Here is a 22,364-nt window from a genome sequence, read left to right as displayed (position 1 = left end):
ATGAAAAACTGGTGGTGACCTTCTACCGCTGCACCATAGAGAATATTTTAACTTATTGCACCTGTATATGGTTTGCCAATTGCACAATGGCAGATAGGACAGAGGATCATTGGTTGCCCTCTCCCCTCTTTGGAAGAGCTTTACAGCTCCCACTGCCTTAAAAAAGTTCAAAACATTTTTAAAGATCCACCTCATCCTGGGCACCCTTTTTTTGAACTATTACCATCTGGGAGATGTACTGAATAATAAAAAGAAGGACAAATAGGCTGAAAAACAGCTTCTATACCAGGGCAGTAACTACTGTATATTGAATTCTACTGCATAGTGCAATATTAATACAATATTGGGTTTTCAATTCAATTGTATAGAATGTGAAGGATGTGTGTTTATGTTTTATTTTTATAGCTACAATGTACACTGAAGATGGCATTTAATTTCGTTGTATGAGGTGGAATGACAATAAAGTAAACTAAACTAAATTAACTAAACATTGTGCATAGAGGAATCATAGTTCCATTTTACAAAAAAAAAATGCTTTTCATGCACATGATTCATGAGAACACAATTTTCAGATCTTAGCACCATCACATAAAATACTCCAAACTCTTCTTTGTTTTTTAAAAAAAATGTATGCCTGAAGTGCTGTCAATCAATATAATGACTAGGCTGTAGGATCAAATGGTATGTGGATGAGAAGCAAAATGTCTTCAAAGAAAAACAAGAAAGTCCAGTTGCCTTTTGAAAAAGCACCTTTGAGACAACCATGACCTGGATGACTGAGAATCTCCATCGATGATCAAATGGTATGATTTAAGATACTTGCACATGAATATTTTGTTCCACTTTGAAAGTAACTCTAGAACTATCATGACCATAAGCTGAGCTGATATATTTTCAGTTCAGCTGCAGCTAAAACTACTGCAAAGCTTAGCAGCAAGACTTTACTACGCCCAGAAATGGAAAAATTCACAAATTTTCATGGAATGGGATTGCATAGATGGCAAAACAGCTCTGATTAAACAAAAGACTTTGTCTAGCTTTGTTTCTATGTTGAAACTATTTTTGGAGTTTTTGCTTGAAATTGAAATAAACATTTAACTTTGGGATTTGACAATTAAAATTGTCTATTATTATTTCATTTCTATTTATTTACTGTTTGCTAATGGTTAATTTCAGAGCAAAAGGCTGTTGTATTTTATATGTTTTTTCCCCCCAAAAGTTGGAAGTTATTCTTTTCTATGTTCCCTCCCCTTTTTTTCATGTAAAGCCAGTTTTGCTTCTTCCCTGACCTCTCTTTTTTTCCTTTCAATTTCCTTGTATTTTATCTTCTTTCAAACTTAAGAAAGTTTTGCAAAATAAGAAACTATTGCAAAGCTAGGAATTTTTTAGACATCCTCTTTCCAAGTTGGAAAAAACTCATATATTCTTCCTGGCTCTTGAATTTTAGTCCAAATACAAAGCACCAGGATCTAGCTATTTGTCTATAGAATGTTTTGTACGTGAAGTGTTTTGTATCTTCCTAGAAAGGTGTCCCTGTGGCTTTTATCCTCTAGTCATGACCAGCTTTAGGTGGCAGTACTCATTTCTGTTTCTTAAGCCAAAGAGCCTGTGTCGTCTTGTTGGAAGAAACATCCTTCTAGGTTCTGCTCCAAGTGGGGAAAACAGTCACTGGAAACATGGAGACTGCTTGGAAAGATGGTTTAATGGTGGACAGGATCACATGGCTTGAGTTCCTGAACAGAAAAGGGCAGATACAGCGAGTTTTTCAGGTTTTATGCTCTCTCTGGCTTTGAACTTCTGGGGCCCAGAAAGAGTATCCTGATTGGTTGTCAGACTCCCAGGGGGTGGGGGCCTTGCTGGCTGATGGTCACATGTGCTTCCCAGGTCACATGTGAGTTTCTGCTGCTATTGTGTAGAGGGCTAATCCTATCTTTGGCAATTCCTACTATGGCTCTGCCTGAAGGAGGTAGATCTTTGTTATGTAGAGTAGACTGGCCCAGGCCTTAATGGCCCATTGACAAAGGGTGGGGGGCAGGAAGGTGGGAGCTGCTTTGTCTGTAAAATATGCTTCTCATATTTCTCATCCAGGGAAATATAATATTCTGCCTTTTTCATATTTCCTAAAATATTTCACTCTTCCAGGAAAGGGGTGGGTGCTAACTTCCTACAGTCTGAAAACATTTCTACAGCCAGCAAGACATCATGACGTAGTACAAAGCATATGATGAAACACGGAATGCTGTTACCTTCCCACATGGTACCTATTTAATATACTTGCATTTGCATGTGTTTGAACTGGCAGCTGGCAGGAGCTGGGACATGTGATGGGAGCTCACTCTGTCTCACAGCACTCAGGTTTCGAACTACTGAGCTGTAGATATTTAAGGTCTTTAATCTAAGATTCAACATCCTAACCACCACATTCCTAGAAGGAAATACATTATTTGTCCTGAAGGAAACAGGCTGAAAAGTAGAGTTTAAGAGTATTAATCAAGGGAAAGCTGAACAGAGATACAGAAAAGAACAAAGAGGAAGTCTCTTGTTTGCTTTCTCCCAACAGCTTTGTGATCCACAGAATATAGTGTCGAGAGTCAATACTTTTGGAGCTCCAAAAGCAAACAGCTTCTGAGGGTTGGGAAATAAAAACAGCTGTGAAATAGAAGTGCCTTTACTTTAAGGCAGCTGTATGGACCTTTCAAACACCCATGTAACTGACTTCTCATGAACTGTTTTGTGGTTTGAGATTTTATAAATTCCTGTGAGCAAAGTGGGGAAAGAAAATTGGTACTCTATCAATTCTCTACTACCTAGTCAATCATCTGTATCTTAAAAAGTATAGAGAAAAAAAATAAAAGGAAAACAAATTGCCATATCCATACTTTGGGTCATAAGTAACTCAAGATCCAAACCTCCTACTGAATGCAGACCATGTTTCTAATTCTCAGCACAAATGGTCAGGGCAATAGATTATTAGGGCAGGAAATGACCTTCAGTTTTACATTTATTGGACTTTAAATATCAAGACATGCATTACAGTACAATACTGTTTTGCAACTTTAAGAATGTAGATCAACACTAGTTTAGATTAGCAAAACTCCAAGTAGAATTTGCCTTTATCATTTGTTATTAATTGTTCCCATTTCTCTTTCTTAGAGGATGTGAAGCAATTTAAACTTTATAGGCAAAGAGCAAGATTTTCTCCTAAAATGCCGTAAGTAGAACACACCTAGAGCAGTGTTTCACAGACTTAGTCACTTTAAGATGTGTGGACTTCAATTCCCAGAAATCCTCAGTCAGCATTCTAGGGAGAATTCTGGGAGTTCAAGTCCACACATTTTAAAATGGCTAAAGTTGAGAAACACTGACCTAAAGTTATAGATTCTTTCAGATATGATTTTATCAATGTAGGCTAAATCCTAACCTTAAAATTGCTGTTCAAACATTACAGTAGGCCAGATTTATAAACTATGGTTTATTAAATCATGATAGCCTGGATCATATATAACACTAACCCATAATGTCACACATTTTATACATTGTGTTAAACCATAAGCGATCTTTAATATATGTTTATGTGTTTACTTTACATAGTATTTTACATCATTCTGTACACTATGGATGGTTTACAATGTTAGCATCTTGCTCCCAGCACTCTGGGTCCTCATTTTATTGACCTTGGAAGGATGGGAGACTGAGTCAACCTTGAGCTGGCCGGGATCGAACTTAGGACAGTCTGCAATACTGCATTCTAACCACCGCACCACCTGGGCTCAAAATACATTACGAAATATAGAGAACATAATATTTTGATGGCAAAATATGAGCTGTCTCTAGGCATATGTGCCTGTTTCCATGATCCAGGCTACAAACTTTAGATGACCACAAGATGGTAGTAAAAGCACCAACTTCTACTCTTAGCTGCCATCTAGCTCCCAGACATCTATATTTTTGTAGTCCTGATCGGGCATACATAGTTTTTCTCTTTTTCTCTGTCATATATTTTATCCTCAAAAACAATAAAGTATAATACATATTATAAAAGGAAGAAAATAATACCTTCCTGGGTGTCTTGGAGCAGCCCTCTCAAACCTCACTTCCTTTGAGTAGACATGCTGATTGGGAGGACCAGGTTGGGGGTTGATTGGGGGAACAAAGTATCAGTATGGATCTGAAGAGTAAGAACTGAACAGTTCCTTCCTCTGATTGCTACTTACTGAGATTTTAATCACTGCTTCCTGTTTCATTTGCCCATCTTTTCGTAAGAATACGGAGAGAGAGCAAAATCCTGTATGGAGCCAACACAAGAGTTTCATTATTTTCTGACAGTGGCAGCTTTTGTATTATTTCTGGACTTAGGGGCAACTTGTTTACCAGGCTTGTTTCCAGTATACGATGGTGACTTGGTGTGTTTTATTATTAACAAAGTCAGACCTGCTTTATGTGTAGAATATTACTGTATTGTAATATTTGCAAATTGTCACTAGATGGTACTATAATGTTGTTTCCATAGCTAAAGCATGAAACAAAAAAGAGCCTCCTTAGAAAACAGCCCATTCTTTGTTTAGTCTCTATGATGGGAATTGCTTAAAGAACGGTATATACCCTGACTGCCTTCCTTAGTACAGTATGCCTACATTTTGCTACATTTTCCAATAATAGCATAATGGAAAATGGGAGACAGGCAGTGGATAGAAAATTATCAGTTCATTTGGTCTGTGCTACCATTATGAATGCAGAATCACTAAAACGCTTGAGTTTTCAAGAACTGTTCCCTTTCTTTCTCCATTATAACTTTATATAACATTTTCACTTCATTTTTACATGAGCTATTGTTTGTTTAATCTGAAGTAGACAGATGTGATTAATATTGATTGTGGTTTGTTGTAAAACTCATAATGTATTTTTTTTTTAAATCACAGCCATTTAGAGCTTGGAGGGGGCAGTGCTAAACTAATCTCAAGCAAATACTGAAGCATTCTATGTCTTTTTGTGAGCGCATTAAAAGAAATTGAGGAGTTGAGGATACATAGGTTTGCTGCATCTCATTTTTCAGAACATATACCATCTTCATGAAAATTGTTGTTAAGTGAAAAACGTCTTTTTTTTTTTTTTTTTTGCTAAAGCTCGTATTACAGAAATGGCAGTCTGCAAATCTGCTTCATTTCAAAGCCAGTTGAGCCCAGAAGGTTTACAGCTTCATGAATGAATAGCCATCAGCATATTTTGCGGGGGTGGGGGTGGGGCGGATACATTACAGTTATGGAACCCACTTAAATGGACGAATCTGAGAATTTTCTTGACCTATAGTTAGAGGCACAGAAGGCATTTGAGTGCTCCCATAAACATGGCAAATAATAAATAGAACTATTCAGTTAAGCAAACATTTGCATCATTATAAATAGGAAAGAAAGCTGCCATGACGAAACTCTGGCACAGAAGGAACACCACCGGGCAATTATCAAAAGGTGAGAGTTTAAATTCATGTCGTTTCAACCGGAGGCAGACTATTTGTTCACTGTATTTTTAGGAGCGTGCAATGTCCCTGTACAGGGGTTTCAAGATCTCAGATTGTTAGATAAGTGATTCAGTGCCAGGGGTGAAATAGCAGGAAGTGGATCAGGTGAGCTGGTGGATAGAGATGCAGTGACCAAGAGATCAGTCTGTAGACTAGTCATTATCCCCAGTCTCTGGGAAAAGGTTTTTCTTTGCTTTTGGCTTGGTCCTTTGTAAATATTCATTCCTACTTGCTGGATTTCATTCTTCCAAGGTTTAACGCAGTGTTGCATTCACCAGAGCAAGCTTTTGGTTAGAATCTTATCAGGAGGCTGGAGAACTGTTATAATTTGTTTCATGTTGATGTATGGAAATGAGCAAGTTTTAGTGTTAGTCTGCAAGAACCCAAAGGCCTTGAGAATTCTTACTCTGTGAGTCTAAGAGACATAAGGCAAAATCCCTGTAACCTAGTCAGAACAGAAACTGAATATTAATTTCTGCCACTTTTCTACACATTCATGAACATTTTACAGCTTAAGCAGTGTTTCATAACTATGGATTTTTCATTATGGTGGAAAATTCCAAACAATTTTTGATGTAGAGAAACAAGCAGTTGAAACTATTATGTCCTTATAAGGACATCCGCCCGGATTGGCTGCCAGCCATCGGGCGGGAAAGTTGAATCGCTGTCAGGGGCGGTGCGACTGCCGGAGCGAATATAAGGAGAGCTCCGGCAGCGCACAGGCAGTCTTGCTACTGTTTCTTGTTCTCAATAAAGTTACTAATGTAACGAGCTGGTCGCGTCTTCCATTCCTGCGCCGATCTAACACTGGCGACGAAGGACTAGAGGAAAGAGACGAACCTCGTGGCACCAAGCCAACAAGACCAAGACGCCGGGACCTGAAACCACAGTAGGCATTCCCGAAGGCATGGCATCCGCTGAAGTCACTTTGCCAGCCCTTGCTCCATTCCGCCCAGGGAAGGACAAGTGGAAATCCTACGTGGTCAAATTCCGGCAATACCTGAGAGGCAACAACATCAGGGATGCCGATGATGACCGGAAAAAGGGCATCTTCCTGGCCAACTGCGGCTCCGAAGTCCTGGATATGGCAATCGATCTCGTAGCACCACGAGACATCGAAGAAGTGCCATGGACGGACCTGCTGCAGACCCTGGAAGAATACTATGCCCCAACTGGAACACCAGTGGCGAACCGTTTCACCTTCCATCAGAGGGACCAAAAGGAAGGTGAGACCATCAAAGAATTCGTGGCTGCCCTGCGCCAGATCGCAGCCAGCTGCGAGTTCGACCACGTGGACAACGCCATCGCTGACCGTGTGGTTTTCGGCATGAGGGACAGAAGCCTGCAAAAGAAATTCCTGAGCAGGAAGAAACTCGTGCTCAAGGATGTGGTGGAGGAAGCCACCGCATCCAAAATCTCAGAGAAAGCGGCTGCCGCAGTAAGCAGAGCTAAGGGAATCCACAAGATTCGCTCATCACAGCAATCATCAACCGAGGATTCCACAGCTGGATCCGAGTCGGAGGTGGAGTCCACCGTACACAAGGTATCCAGACCCCCAACACGGGAAGCCGCCCAACGAAGCTACAAGGGGGAGCGCTGTGCCAGCTGCAGAGGGGACCATGCCAGGGCGACCTGCAAGTGGAGAGATGCGACCTGCCGACGCTGCAACAGAAGGGGTCACATCGCCGAAGCTTGCAGAGCCGAGGAACCAGCCACAGAGCCATCCAGCCACCGTCCCCGCGAGATTCGGAAGGATTACCAGAGATCATCCAAACGGTCCTCTGGCCCATCCAGACGCAGAGACGATGATTTTCCCCGGAGCGGAGCGGTCCACCAGACGACCATCGCACACACGGACTCACACAATGCCACCAAGTTCCACGTGACCATCCACGTGGAGGGAGCACCCTGCGAAATGGAGGTAGACTCGGGCTCGGTCTACTCCATCATAGACTGGCAACAACTGAAGCGCCTGCAACCCAGCATCACCAAACGTGACCTGAAGCCATTACACTCCAAGCTCATCGACTTTGGGGGCAACCCCATTGGAGTGTTAGGAAGAGCCATCATCCGAGTCGCCTACAACGAGTTCAAAGGCAAGCTCCCCATCACCGTTGTGAAGGACAGCCGACCGAACCTGCTAGGAGTGGAGTGGTTTAAGCCACTGGGGCTTTCAATCGAAGGCATCAACCAAATTCGCAGGGACGAACTCGACAACCTCATCGAAGAGTTCAAGGAAGTCTTCGATGGTAAACTGGGGAAATTTGTGGGGAGGCCAATCTCTTTTAATCTGGACAAGGGAATCACCCCAATTAGGCTGAAGCCCCGCCGGGTTCCATTTGCCCTGCGGCCTAAAGTAGACGAGCAGCTGGATAAGCTGATCGCCCAGGGCATCCTGGAACCGATCGATCATGCTTCATGGGAGACCCCCATTGTGACCCCACTGAAGCATGATGGGTCTGTGCGCATCTGCGCCGACTATCGTTGTACCATCAACAAGGCGTTGGCACAGAGCGCATACCCAGTCCCAGTAGTGCAGCACCTGTTGCATTCCCTGGGAACTGGCACAATTTTTGCAAAACTGGACCTGGCCCAGGCTTACCAGCAACTGCCAGTGGACGAAAAAACGGCGGAGGCCCAAACCATAGTCACACACAGGGGGGCATTCAAATGCAACCGTCTCCAGTTTGGAGTCAGCGCTGCCCCCGGCATCTTCCAATCAATGATGGAACGCCTCCTCCAAGGCGTTCCAGGGGTGGTGCCATACTTTGATGATGTGCTGATCTCCGGAGACTCACAGGCACAACTCCTTGATAGGCTCAGGCTTGTCCTGCAGCGCTTCAAGGCCAAGGGCTTGAGAGTCAGGAGAGATAAGTGCATCCTAGGAGTACAGGAAGTCGAGTTCCTGGGCTATCTCATTGATAGCACTGGCATCCACCCCACCAAATCTAAAGTGAAGGCAATCCATGAAGCTCCGAGCCCCAAAAACAAAACGGAACTTCAGGCATTCCTTGGGTTGCTCAACTTTTATGCAATCTTTCTTAAACAGAAAGCCACAGTTGCTGAGCCACTCCACCGCCTGCTGGGGAAAGCGGCTTCCTGGAAGTGGGGCCAGGAAGAGGAAGCAGCATTCCGAGCCGTGAAAGGACTTTTAACCTCAAAAAGCGTCCTCATCCAGTACAATGAGACGCTCCCCATTAAGCTAACCTGCGATGCGTCGCCCTATGGGGTGGGGGCAGTCCTCAGCCACGAACTGCCCAACGGCTCTGAAGCCCCAATAGCATTTTTCTCAAAAACCATGTCTGGCGCGGAACGCAACTACAGCCAGCTGGACAAAGAAGCCCTGGCCATCGTTGCAGGAGTGAAACGATTCCACGAGTATCTCTACGGGAGGAGTTTCACCATAGTCACCGATCACAAGCCACTCCTGGGGCTCCTCGCAGGCGACCAACCCACACCGACCTTCATGTCCCCGCGGATGACGAGGTGGGCCATCTTCTTAGCCGGCTACTCCTACAGGCTCGTGCACCAGCCAGGCACAGCCATAGGAAACGCCGATGCGCTGAGCAGATGCCCATTGAAGGATCCTGTAGAAGACCCAGCCCCCACGCTCCACCTATTCCACATAGACGACGACGCCAGCTGTCCAGTCTCGTCTGCAGATGTGGCCGTCCACACCCAGAAGGACCCCACACTCCGCCAAGTGAAGTCCTGGATCCTCAGGGGGTGGCCATCGCAACAGACGGAGGAGAAGTTCAGCCCGTTCGCCAGGAAGCAGAAGGAGCTGTCCACCATGAAGGGCTGCTTACTATGGGGAGACAGGGTGCTGATCCCAAGCACTCTGCAACGGCGGACACTCGAAACGTTGCATAAAGGGCACCCAGGCATTGTCCGCATGAAGGCCCTGGCACGGAGTTACGTCTGGTGGCCCGCACTGGACAAAGACATTGAAGAATGGGTCTCCAGATGTGACCCGTGCCAGGAAGTTCGCCCAGCGCCGCCACAAGCCGAAACAGCGAAGTGGGAGACCCCCAGCAACCCCTGGTCGAGGATACATATCGACTTCGCGGGCCCGATGCAAGGGCGCCACCTCCTCATCGTGGTAGATGCCTTCTCCAAGTGGCTCGAGGTGGTACCCATGGCATCTACCACAACGGAAGCGACGATCCGGGCCCTGCGCCGCCTTTTCGCCACCCATGGCCTACCGGATGTGCTGGTCTCCGACAACGGCCCCCAACTCACATCCCTGGCCATGGAGGCGTTCCTGGCAGGACTGGGCATCCGCCATGCCCTGTCCGCCCCGTACAGGCCAGCTGGGAACGGACAAGCGGAACGGATGGTGAGGCTCACCAAGGAGGCACTCACCAAGATGGGCACGGGCGACTGGCAGGAAAGAATAGACAACTTCCTCCTCACCCAGCACATCACGCCGCATGCCACCACCCACAAGAGCCCGGCCGAACTGTTGATGGGCAGAAGGTTGAGGTCACCACTGGACCGGCTGCACCCACAATACAGCCCAGAAGTGACCGCAACGGCCAGCCGCCCGCTTCGCGCCTTCAGCAAAGGAGATTCGATTTTCGCGCTGAATTTCCACGGCTCTCCTAAGTGGCTGAAGGGGAAGATAGACAGCACAACCGGCCCAAGATCCTACACCGTGGAGCTGGAAGATGGACAGGTCTGTAGACGTCACATCGACCAGCTCCGGAAAAGGTGGGGGGGAGTGCAAGAAAACCAGCCTGACGGGGGAGGCCTACAACACCCCGACGAGGTAGGCCTGCAACACCCCTGCGAGGTAGGCCTGCAACACCCCGGCGAGGAAGGCCTACGACACCCCTGCGAGGTAGGCCTACGACACCCCGACAAGGTAGGCCTACCACACCCCGGCGAGGCAGACCACCACCACCCCGACGAGGCCGGCCAAGCACACTACCAGGCGCTGACACAGCGGCAGTCCGGAGCGGTAGACCGGGGTCAGCCGAATGGAGGGTGGCAACACCAACCCAGCGAGGTGGGCACCCGGCACGACAGAGCGAGAGACCGCCATCACAGCACACGAGTAGACCGGGACCTGCCCAGAGGGGAAGCACCACACCCCGCCAGCGAAGGCAACCCACATCAGCCCTGCCAGGGAGACCTCCACTCCAGGCGAGTAGACCGGGGACCATCGGAGATGGGCACACCGCAGCCCATGGGCAAGGGTGGCACACGACTCCCCGGCGAGAGGGATCCCCGTCCAGCACAGAAGACAACCCGGCAACAACAACAACCCAGCCCAGATGACTCCAGCCACCAACCTGCGGTAGACCAGGGACTAGGGCGAAGGGAAAGCCGACAACAACCCGGCCAGGGAGGCCTGCGCCACCCCGACAGGGGAGACCGCCACCAACCCGCAGAGGTAGCCCCGCAACGACAGCCCGACCAGGGCGACCACTACCGACCTGACGGGGGAGGCCAACACCAGCCCGGCCAAGGAGACCTGCGCCACCCCTGTGAGGTCGGACACCACAACCCGAACCAACACCATCCACAACTGGCAGACCGGACCCGAGGGCACCGATCCGAACCACCCACCAGGCAACAACGAGCCAAACCGCGACCGAACCGCAGCGCCCGGGAGACCGGGGAAGAGCAAGTGACAGCCGGTGACTTACCAAGACTCAGACGCTCTTCCCGGGTCGGAACCGAGCAGCATCAACGAGGCGAGAGATCCACAGGCCAGGAGGAAGACCACCAGAACCAGCCATCCAAGGCCTGCGGTCCGGCCGGAGGCGCTGAGGGTGACCCCGCACACTCGCCAGCCGAACCGAGCCCGGTTCCGGGGAAGGAACCAGAAGACGGAGGAGCCCCGTCCGTCCAGGGCGGGGACGAGGAAGAAGTGAGACTGCGCAGGTCAACTAGGGCGCTGAGGCGTCCTACGTACCTGCGGGACTACGTGACGTTTATAAATGAACTTTGAAATTTTTTCGGACTAAGGGGGGAGGAGTGTTATGTCCTTATAAGGACATCCGCCCGGATTGGCTGCCAGCCATCGGGCGGGAAAGTTGAATCGCTGTCAGGGGCGGTGCGACTGCCGGAGCGAATATAAGGAGAGCTCCGGCAGCGCACAGGCAGTCTTGCTACTGTTTCTTGTTCTCAATAAAGTTACTAATGTAACGAGCTGGTCGCGTCTTCCATTCCTGCGCCGATCTAACAGAAACTCCTCAGTTCTTGGATATAGTGTTCTCAGGCTACCATATCTAGGCCACAACAAATCCTGACAACCTTAGATGGTGGCAAATAGAAAACTATCTTTTTTTTCAGTCATGAAGTGATCACCTGGATTTCTGCTTCCCAGACCCGGCAGGCATATAATCCACTCCTACAACAGGGAGTGTCCTTTTATTCCTAATTATGATAGGTCTCCACATTGGCAAATTGAGATATTTCCACACCAGGACTTAAAAGAGTTCTCAAGCTTCTAATTGCCAAGCAATTGTCTTCCCCTATGTACACCCATCTATTCACTGTGGATTTCATCCAGATGTTTATCTCACTCACTAACTTGAATTCTGACTGTTCAACTTAGTTCTCCATTGGGCATTGAGTGAAACTGCATTTAATTCTCATAATAGGTTCTTTAATAATCAGCTTAATCCCAGTCAGCCTTTCTTAGCCTAAGAAATGGAATGTTGTTGTTCAGTTGCTAAATCGTGTCCGACTCTTCGCAACCCCATGGACCATAGAAGGCTAGGCTCCCCTGTCCTGAAAAGAAGGATTAGAGTTGACATGATAATAGTGTTCTAATATCTAAGGGGCTGCCACAAAGAAGAGAGGGTCAGTCTATTCTCCAGAGCACCTGAAGGCAGGACAAGAAGCAATGGATGGAAACTAATCGAGGAGAGAAGCAGACTTGAACTAAGGAGAAATTTCCTGACAGTTTGAACAATTAATCAGTGGAATGACTTACCTCCAGAAGTTGTGGGTGCTTTAACAATGGAGGTTTTTAAGAAGAGATTGGAGAACCTTTTGTCTGAAATGGTAAAGGGTTTCCTGCATGAGCTGGCGGTTGGACTAAAAGACCTCCAAGGTCCTTTCCAACTCTGTTATTCTATTATTCCTCTGTTGTCTCTCATATTCATGTAAGTTTTCCAGAATAAGAAGAGGAATTGGGTCATTGGGAAGAGGAAAATGGGATTTTAATCCATTTCTCCAGCCTAACTGTTCTGACTAACAACTGCCATTCAGTAACTATTAGGAAGTGCCAAAGGAAGCCTTCTTTCAGATTTAATAATCTAGCACTGATAGTGATAAGGGATTTGGGTTAGAACCATGGTACAGAAGAAGAAAAAATATTTCCTTCCATCCCTGTTTGTGTACTCTTTATCTAATAGAGTCTAGAGGCAATAATTCTTTTTTGCAAGAAGATATATGAAATATCAAGTTATATTTTTAATTTTCAGTATCTTGACCTTGTTTTAGGCAGAAGGTTATTTTGAATTAGGGTCCAAGATTCCCTGTAACTTTATAACAGAATTGCCCAGCCCTGAATGTGGCTTCAAGGGGACCTTCAAAAATTGTAGCTTCCATGAATCGAAAATTTTAAGATAACAGAGGAGGAATATTATTAAATTGAAATCAAAGTGCCATTTATCATTACTCATTGCATATTTTCCTGAATGCAAACCTAGAATATATTTAAAAGAAAGCGAAATCCTTAGCCTGAAAAAGGGTTGTACACCTACACTGTCAACATAGGTTAGAATCATAAAGCTGTTCTTTGATACTTTGAGTAATTGGATATGCTGCCCCAAGAAGGAACAAGCATTATTTTTTAAAAAAATAGCTTCACTGAAAAAAATAAACATCCTCATTCAATCAAATGTGAGAAAGGTCACTGAGAGAGCTAGAGTGAAATTATAATCCCTTGGTATACATAGAATATTCACAATTAAATCCAGTGACAAGGACTTTTGTGAAATCTGTATCTAGGATACATGTACTGTCATGAAGCTTTTAAAAAATATATTTTTGTTAATGATATCCTGAAGTTGAAAGGAAAATTCTATTCCAATACAAAAAAAAAAAAAAGTCCTTCTATCATCAAAACTCAAGCAGGACTCAAAGGTAAACCAGTTACCAGTTATTTTAATTTTTTTATCTAAGTCAAAAAGGAAGGATAGGATATGAATCATTTTTGTGGTGGTGCATTTACATGTATGTATACAAAAGATAAAGATTTACTCCCATCCAGTTGTTTCTGACTATAAGGCATGGTGCTCATCTCCGTTTCTTAGCCAAGGGAGCCAGCATTGTCCAAAGACACTTCCATGGTCATGTGGCCAGCAGGACTATATGCTGAGGTGAATGGGACCCTGTTATCTTCCAACATTTTGCATACTTTCAAACTGCTAGGTGGGAGAACCTAACAAGTAATGGGAGCTCATCCTGTCGTGCAGCGCTTGGGTCTCGAACCTGGGCTTCCAGCTGACAAGCCCAGCATCTTTAACCACTGAGACATTGCACCCCCTTGATGTATACAGACATAGCTTTTTTACCTAAGTATTGCGAATTTGGATTGATTAGAAGAGACTAAATCTTGAGATGCAGGCATAATCTTTCCAGAAGTTTAGCTCATCACAACCTGCAGTCATGAAATTTGATTACCTCAATAAAGCCTTTTGTTTAAGCTAATCATTGATCGATCCTGTCTTCCACTGATATAATAATGTTCATCATCACATTTGTATCTACACAGATCTCATTTTTACTGCTTTTATGAACCTAGGAAGGAGAAGGAAAAGTAGCTTCCCCTTTTCCTCAAATGACCTCATTTAAAATGTTTTCCCACAATCTGAACAGTCATCCTGAAATGAGAAGTTGGCTTTGTTTTATTTTAATTACTACGTTCCCAAGATGTAGGGAGAGGATGCTTACTGTTCGGCTGAGAATCTCCTCCCCATTTTTTTTTTCATTAACACAACTGCTGGCAGAGCATTCCCCAGGTTAACTATTCTCAAAAACAAATAACAGGATTTTTTTTAAAAAAAATCATGCATGTCTAAACTTCAAAGTCTTTTCCCTATTAAAAACGTATCTGTTCTTCTACTACTGGTCTGTAGGTGCTGATGTCCAGCTACCCTGTTTCCCCCAAAATAAGACATCCCCTGATAATAAGCCCAATCAGGCTTTTGAGCGCATGGCAATAAGGCCATTATTTCAGGGTTCAAAAAAATATAAGACAGGGTCTTATTTTCAGGGAAACACGGTAGCAGCTGAGTAATATGGGAAACATCAAAGGATGAAACAGATATCTGGGAAGTATAGCATTCTCTGAGAAGGGAAAGCTGCTTGAGGAAATCTCCACAGCAAAGCTCACATCAAGAACAAGTGAAAAAGAGTCTGACATAACAATACTGTTGTACAGCCAAATTTTCTTTGATTGGTCAGTTTAGGAGAGAACAATGTGGGCAGCATCAGAACTGGATTTCAGCCCTGTCTACTGCCCGGAACTTAGTTTCATTCCTTTCCACAAGAAGAAACATGTATATAATGGACCAAGACAAAGGAAGGGGGCTTTGGAGGAATTAAAATACAACAGTGTAGGCTACTGTAGTTGGGGTAATGTTAAGATCCATCAGGAAGTAGCAAGAGAGTGACTCATTTTCCACAAAGAATTAGAATTAGAATTAAAAAATTTTATTGGCCAAGTGTGATTGGACACACAAGGAATTTGTCTTGGTGCATATGGTCTCAGTGTACATAAAAGAAAATATACGGTCATACAGTCATAAGTGGAAGGAGTTGGGTGGTGGGAACGATGAGAAGATTAATAGTAGTGCAGACTTAGTAAACAGTTTGACAGTGTTGAGGGAATTATTTGTTTAGCAGAGTGATGGCATTTGGGAAAAAACTGTTCTTGTGTCTAGTTGTTCTGGTGTGCAGTGCTCTATAACATGGTTTTGAGGGTAGAAGTTGAAACAGTTTATGTCCAGGATGTGAGGGGTCTGTAAATATTTTCACAGCCCTCTTTTTGACTCGTGCAGTATACAAGTCCTCAATGGAAGGCAGGTTGGTAGCCATTGTTTTTTCTGCAGTTCTAATTATCCTCTGAAGTCTGTGTCTCTCTTGTTGGGTTGCAGAGCCAAACCAGACAGTTATAGAGGTGCAGATGACAGACTCAGTAATTCCTCTGTAGAAGAAAAGATGTAGAGCTTTAAAATGAAAGCAGAAGAGTAGAATTTGGGGAAACACAAGTGGTGGAAGCAAGAAGCAATAGTAACACATTATGTAAAAGTAGTGAAACAGTAGAACAGAAGGGTGAAAGATAGGGAGCAGAAAATGAAAGGAGACACCTTGGTTTTTTCTATTATGATTTGATACATTTTAAGGTAGATCTATTTGCATTCTTTTACCAGATGTTTGTCAGACTGGTGTGCTGATATAAAACAGAAAGCACTGTTGTTGCTCAGGAGATTGGAGTCCTTTGTGCTCTTAATAGAAGCTATATGTATTTAAATGTCTAGGTATGGGTTGCTAAGGCTGGGCTTCTGAGAACAGCTGGTGAGTGTTTGATCCATAAGGCAGCAGTGCTGCTTTTCTAGGTCAAGCCAAAGGCATCATTTTTACTGAAGTATCATTGGGGAGGTCTCCCCCATTCTTCTGCTTGTAAATGTCCAAGAGATGGAAGAAAATGCCATTTTAAAATGTCCATGCACCACAATGAAAAACATAAAGTAAACTGAATCAGTGTGTTTGCTTAATGCGTGAAGGTTGATATTTTCCTTTTAGTTTATTTGGGCATTAATTTCTTACATGGAACTTTGCAGTAATGATTCAGATACCAATTGGCAAATGTAACTCATTTGCATTCTCTGGGAACGAAAAATAATGGAATTCTTTCTGAGTTAGTGATTTGAATACTGTTGGATTTTTGTTAGCCACAAATGTAACAAAGACCCATTCCATCATTTTCATTTAGATTTCCCACCACAGGTTCAATATGACTGATTTCTAGATAAGCATTGTAGTTGAGGGTTGTTGTTTTGTGTGTGTGTGTGTATGTATGTATGGCAAATTTCACAGCATTAAACCAAATAAAACAATAATTAGAGTTCATCCCCTCACGTGGATTTCCCAGTAATATTTCCAGATAGAATAGTTGAGTTTTTGCTTGCCATTTCTGTAGGTAGTGAATATCAACCTCACTACTAAGCAGGTTGGATGGTTTCTGAATTGCCTGGAGAAAGACAAGCAAAATATTCATTTAGCAATGCATTATGGAAACACCTATGAAAGGTATTACTTGATTTCTCCACTTGAATACTCTATATAAGTAGAACAATAAGCATACATATTGGGAATTGTGAGAGTTGAAGTCCACACATTAGAAAGTCAAGTTGTATAGTAATTTATTATTATTATTTGATGAGAATGATGAGAACATAATAGAAGAGAAGTAAACATATATACAGTCCGCATAATTATAAGTAAAACGTCTATGGTGGTATGGCAGTGGCCTCATAACTGGCTATCCAATTCAGCTATCCAGGCAATCGCCTCTGGAGTTGCTTCATGCAGTTCTTCTAGGGAAACAGAGAATGTATGTCATGGGCAATCTTGCATAATATGTTTAATAGTTGCATATCAGCATCACAATTTCAACAAGGGAAATCTTTCCATCTCCACTGATACAAGGCAGAGGCACTTCTAAAACCAGGTGATTTGGTAAAAGGATCATTAATGGTCAGGACACAAGAAGGTACCTTGGACCATTCCTCTTCTCAGGGTTAAACTGGGTAGATGTTAAGTGAAGAGCTGTTTTCTAAGCTGGCCTATGGGATTTAAATCTTGTGATGGGCTGTGCATTGTCCTGGTGAATAGGGAGGGTCTTGTTCAGCATCCTTGACTGTAGTTGAACAAGCGTTTGTTGTCTTCTAATGTTGGGAAGTATATTACTAAGTTTTGGTAACCAGTGAACAGGAGTGGGATGCAACATGCCGAAGATAGTACGCATTGCCTGGTGGAGTTGGACATTAACCATTTGGATCTGGGTGCTGTTAAGCCACACACTGGCACAATATTCAGCTGTGGAATAAACCAAAGCCAGGGCTGTTGTTCGTAGGGTGCATCAGGACTCCCAGATGTTCCAGCCAATCTGTACAGTAAATTGTTGTGGTTTTTCAATTTGCAACTGTTTTTTCCAGGTGTTGCTGGAAGGTTAGTGATCTGTCCACTGTTACCTCCAGATACTTCAGAGAGTTATTACATTGTAAAATACAATTCTGGAACTTCAGTGAAGACTGGTAATTTTTATACCTATTGCTGATGCAGAATGTGGCTACTTCTGTTTTTGTTAGTCTTGGTTGGAGGCACCATTTTTTTTGAAGTAGTTGTCCAGCTTCTGGAGATCCTGAGAGATGATGTCATCTGCATCACTGAAGTTAGTTCTTTGGACTGTGAGATTGACATCATGGGCATAAATAAAATTCCAAGAAACATTTTCAGCAGATCATAGATGTAAAAATTAAAAAGAGCAGCGGATGGAACTGATCCTTGTAGTAGCCTTTTGATATCTGCTTCTATTGAATTCTGTGAAAACTTGACATAACCTGATATTCAACACGTTGTCAATCAAGGTGACGGTGTTATGACAAGATATAACCTTGATTAGTTTAAGAAGTCTTTCTTTCCAGACAGTATCATAGACCGCCAAGAAAAATAGCAACATTTTTCATTTTCCTTTGGAATCCATTCTCCAGGTAGGAAGTTAATTCAAGGACTTGATCACTACAGCCAGATCTGAAGTAAAATCCAGCTTGTTCTACTTGGATTACAGATTCTACTGCTAGGGCTATCCTGTTTAACACAAGTCTTTCTAGAAGTTTGTAGATGACACAGAGAAAAGCAACTGACTTGTAACTTCCGGGAATCCTTCCCTGGTTTCAAAATTGCAATACTTTTGTCTATGAATTAATGAATTAATAGAATTAATTGAAAGGAGATATCACTACCTAGGTGATGTTGCCATCCCCTTGCCATCCCATTCTGTGTTCCTAAGTGAGTTCTCCACCAACTCATTGGATAGGCTGACAATCCCGTGATAAATTCAATGAGAAGAATACTTGGTTATAGGAGAGAATGCCATTAAGATACTATCCAAATTTGCAGTGTTAAATCATATATTAGAACTTTATGTTCTTTAGAACTTTATACTTCTTCTGCTATTCTGTTGTCTGTCTGTAAATTGTTCAAGGAAAAAATGAATCCCATGAAACCTTTAAGGTGTTGGTTCTCATCTTTAAAGCGCTCCATGGCTTAGGGCCAGGGTATTTGCGAGACCGCCTGCTGCTACCGATAACCTCCCACCGGCCAATACACTCTCACAGAGAGGGCCTCCTCGGGGTGCCGTCGGTCAGGCAATGTTGGCTGGCGGCCCCCAGGGGGCGAGCCTTCTCTGTGGGGGCACCCGCCCTGTGGAATGAGCTGCCTCCTGGAATACGATTGATCCCGGACCTCCGGACCTTCCGTAAAGCCCTGAAGACGTTTTTATTTCATCAAGCCGGCCTAGCCTAAATGGTTTTTTAATTGGGATTTTAAATTTTATGGATTTGGGGTTTTAAATTTGGGTAGCCAATGATTTAATTCTTTTAATTATCTTAACTTTTGCATTTGTATGTTTTTTAATTTTGGCTGTTCACCGCCCTGAGTCCCTTCTGGGAGAAGGGCGGTATACAAATTAAATTAATAATAATAATAATAATAATAATTGTCCACACTACTCCTAAACTACTAAATATTTACAAACTAATTTATTTATTTATTTATTGAATTTGTATACCGCCCTACTCCCGAAGGACTCAGGGCGGTGAACAGCCAAATAAAATACTTATAGTACAAATGTTAAAAAACCATTAAAATACAATTAAATAATTGGCCCGGAAAACAAAATTTAAAACACCCCTAATTCATAAGACAAATTTAAAATTTAAAAATTTTAAAAATTATTTAAAAAGTTTAAAAGAGAGGTTAGGCCAGTCCGGCTGCTGAAAAAGAAATATTTTGATGGCACGGCGGAAAGTGCGCAGGTCCGGGATCCTCCGTATCGCCGGGGGGAGCTCGTTCCAGATGGCGGGTGCCCCCACAGAGAAGGCTCTCCCCCTGGGGGCCGCCAGTCGACATTGTTTGGCCGACGGCACCCTGAGGAGCCCCTTTCTTTGGGAGCGTACTGGTCGGTGAGAGGCTACTGGTGGCAGAAGGCGGTCTCATAGATACCCCGGTCCTAAGCCATGGAGCGCTCTAAAGGTGGTAACCAAAACCTTGAAGCGCACTCGGAAGACCACTGGGAGCCAGTGCAGCTTGTGCAGGAGGGGAGTCACATGGGAGCGCCCCGTCGCTCCCATAACCACCCACGCGGCCACATTCTGGACCAGCTGGAGCCTCCTAATTTGGCTGTATTTCTCAGGAACTTCCTTTAGGATTATATCTAGATCAATATAAAAGTTCCTCTCCTTTATACAGAGTTGTTAATATTTTCTGGGTTGAAGTAAGATTAGATATGTGGAGCCCTAGGTAGTTGGGTAATGAAATATCTGCAAAAAAAAAAAAAAAAAAACCATCAACCAACCAAGTTCAGAAAGCACCAAGGACCCCACAATTCAACTAGGAGCTACAAATATTCTCTTCCGTTGGAGATATATAAACCAATTTTCCCATATTCAGTGGGAATTAGAAAACGCTCTCTCCCTGGGGGCTGTTACTTATTTTGACTTCAGTAGTTTGGGTGTTCTCCTTGCTCTTCTTATTAAATTGATGTTTTTTTCATTTTCTCTTGCATTACCATTAAAGTCATGGGTGACTACTTTTATGTGTTCATATATAGTTATTTGTTTTATCAACAAGAATAAAATGCTAAACAGACAAACATATACATCCAACACTAACAACAAAAAAGGGAAAAATCAAGTGCAAAAAAGGAAAAGAATGATCCAAATATCGAAATAAATCTAACATTAAACATAAAGAATCCACCCCAGCTGGATTCTGAGAAAAAGAAATAAACAAAAAAACCCTGATAAATTCTCCTCCCCTTATATAACAGGTCTACAACTTTTCAGTGGGTGGATATTTTTATATATTTATACCTACCTTTATATCTCTTATGCAAAGTAATCTACAAGGTGAAATTAAATTTGTATGGTCCCATAAAATTCTGATAAAATTACCAGTGGGTTCCAACTTTTTTTTAATATGACAGATCAGTAAAATATAGATCATTAAATATTTCAAAAGCAAACATGTTCGTTTGCTGTAATTTAATTTTACTTATGTTGAAAGTCAGTCTTTGTTTCTATTTTAGCTGAACTCACCTTTCATTCTGTTCCCATCCTCCCCTTGGAAATGTGGCACCCATCATCTCAAACAAAGACTAAGTGCAGCCCATTACCCCAAAATGCTTATCCTGCTATATAGCATCTTTTATGACTTGTTCATTTTTCTAAATTAAAGATGTGCCGGGCCTCATTACCATTTAAATGAAGAAACACATTGCTCGGTGGACTCATAATTGCAACCAGCTTGCCATTGCATTAGAAGCACCATCATGGATAAAGATGCTATAAAGATGCTATAAAGTATGACTAAAACTTTATGTGAACTGATACTATTTGAGCAGATAAAAACCTAACTCTAGGGCTTCCAAATGATAAAACATTTTATTAAATTAAATAGCTGAAAAATAGCTTTGACTCAACTATGCTCAGATCATGAGTATGTCCTACTAGGGGACAGAAATAACTATCTCAGGAAGTTCATCAAATTTATTTCGATTAATAACAAATATGATTTTGGGTGACGTACAATAAAACCAATGATTGAGACAGTCTTAAAAAACTGTTAAAAACAATTAAACATAAATACAGTATAAACAAGATAAAAATCTCACACAATGAAGCCAAACTCATTCTCTGGGAAGACAGGGCTATGTATGCTGGTCAATTAGATTCCCACGCCCTCTAAACTGGCTGTTATCCTGATGCTTGATGGAGAAGACCAGCTCATTACTAGCATGTCAGATTTATCCAGCAGTTACTGTCTTTTGCAGATCTTGTTTGTCTTCTTGGGCAGCTAAATTTCCTAGCATGTCCTAAAGCAGATCAACAGTATTATAAATATGCTGAATTAAAAGCCAATCACTTTGCATGTCTTGTGACATACACACACAAACATGTACATATATACATGCACTTCATCACTCACTTTGGCATTTTAAAATTAGTTCCAACTGGTATTTAATTTAAACATAGGCTGCTTCTCCGCTACTTTTATTGTCGGTTTACCACTAATTGTCCTTTTTAAAAGTGTTTTTATGAAAGCTTTACCTTGAGGCTAATTTTTAAAGTTGTTCCTCATTATAAAGTTTGGCAGTGATACTCAATCTTGTCGGCCAACATCAATAGTTACAACACAGTTATGATTTTATACAGATTTCTGCTGTTTTTCACCATTATGAAGTTAAAAGTTTTGACATGAAAAAAACTGTGGTTATATTATGGAAATGCATTTTTGTATGGTTTCTTTCTTAAATTACATTATATCTATTGCTTTAGAAAGGAAAAGGGAGGAGGGATAGAAAAAAAAGTGTTGCAAAGTAAACGTTTAAGGGAGGTTTAGAATAGTTAACAAGCTGTAATAGTTAACAAACTGTTAACACAACAGTTTGACTTCTGGGAACTGTAGTATTTTGGGAACATTGCAATTTACAATGGCCAAGTTTTAGAAACCTGTACAGGTGTTTTGATAAAATGGTGAGCTTGCTCTTTCTACCACTATTTCCACTTTTGGCCTTACGTTATACAGGTAGTCCTCAACT

The 22,364-nt window shown here is 43.0% G+C and overlaps 1 long non-coding RNA gene across 1 annotated transcript in view; it reads left to right on the top strand.

The window, feature by feature from the left end:
- The first annotated feature begins 5,118 nt into the window (after positions 1 to 5,118).
- The window catches only part of LOC148115476 (uncharacterized), a 46,742-nt gene continuing 29,496 nt past the window's right edge, over positions 5,119 to 22,364 (top strand). Inside the window, exon 1 of the long non-coding RNA XR_015731954.1 lies at positions 5,119 to 5,465. This is a non-coding gene — a long non-coding RNA (uncharacterized LOC148115476). The remainder of the gene's footprint in view (positions 5,466 to 22,364) is intronic.

Source organism: Pantherophis guttatus, chromosome 2, assembly GCF_059756535.1.
Source record: "Pantherophis guttatus breed Tessera chromosome 2, ASM5975653v1, whole genome shotgun sequence".
Taxonomy (NCBI): Eukaryota; Metazoa; Chordata; class Lepidosauria; order Squamata; family Colubridae; genus Pantherophis; species Pantherophis guttatus.
Note: the sequence above shows the minus strand (reverse complement) of the source record. Positions and strands in the feature narration are given on the sequence as shown.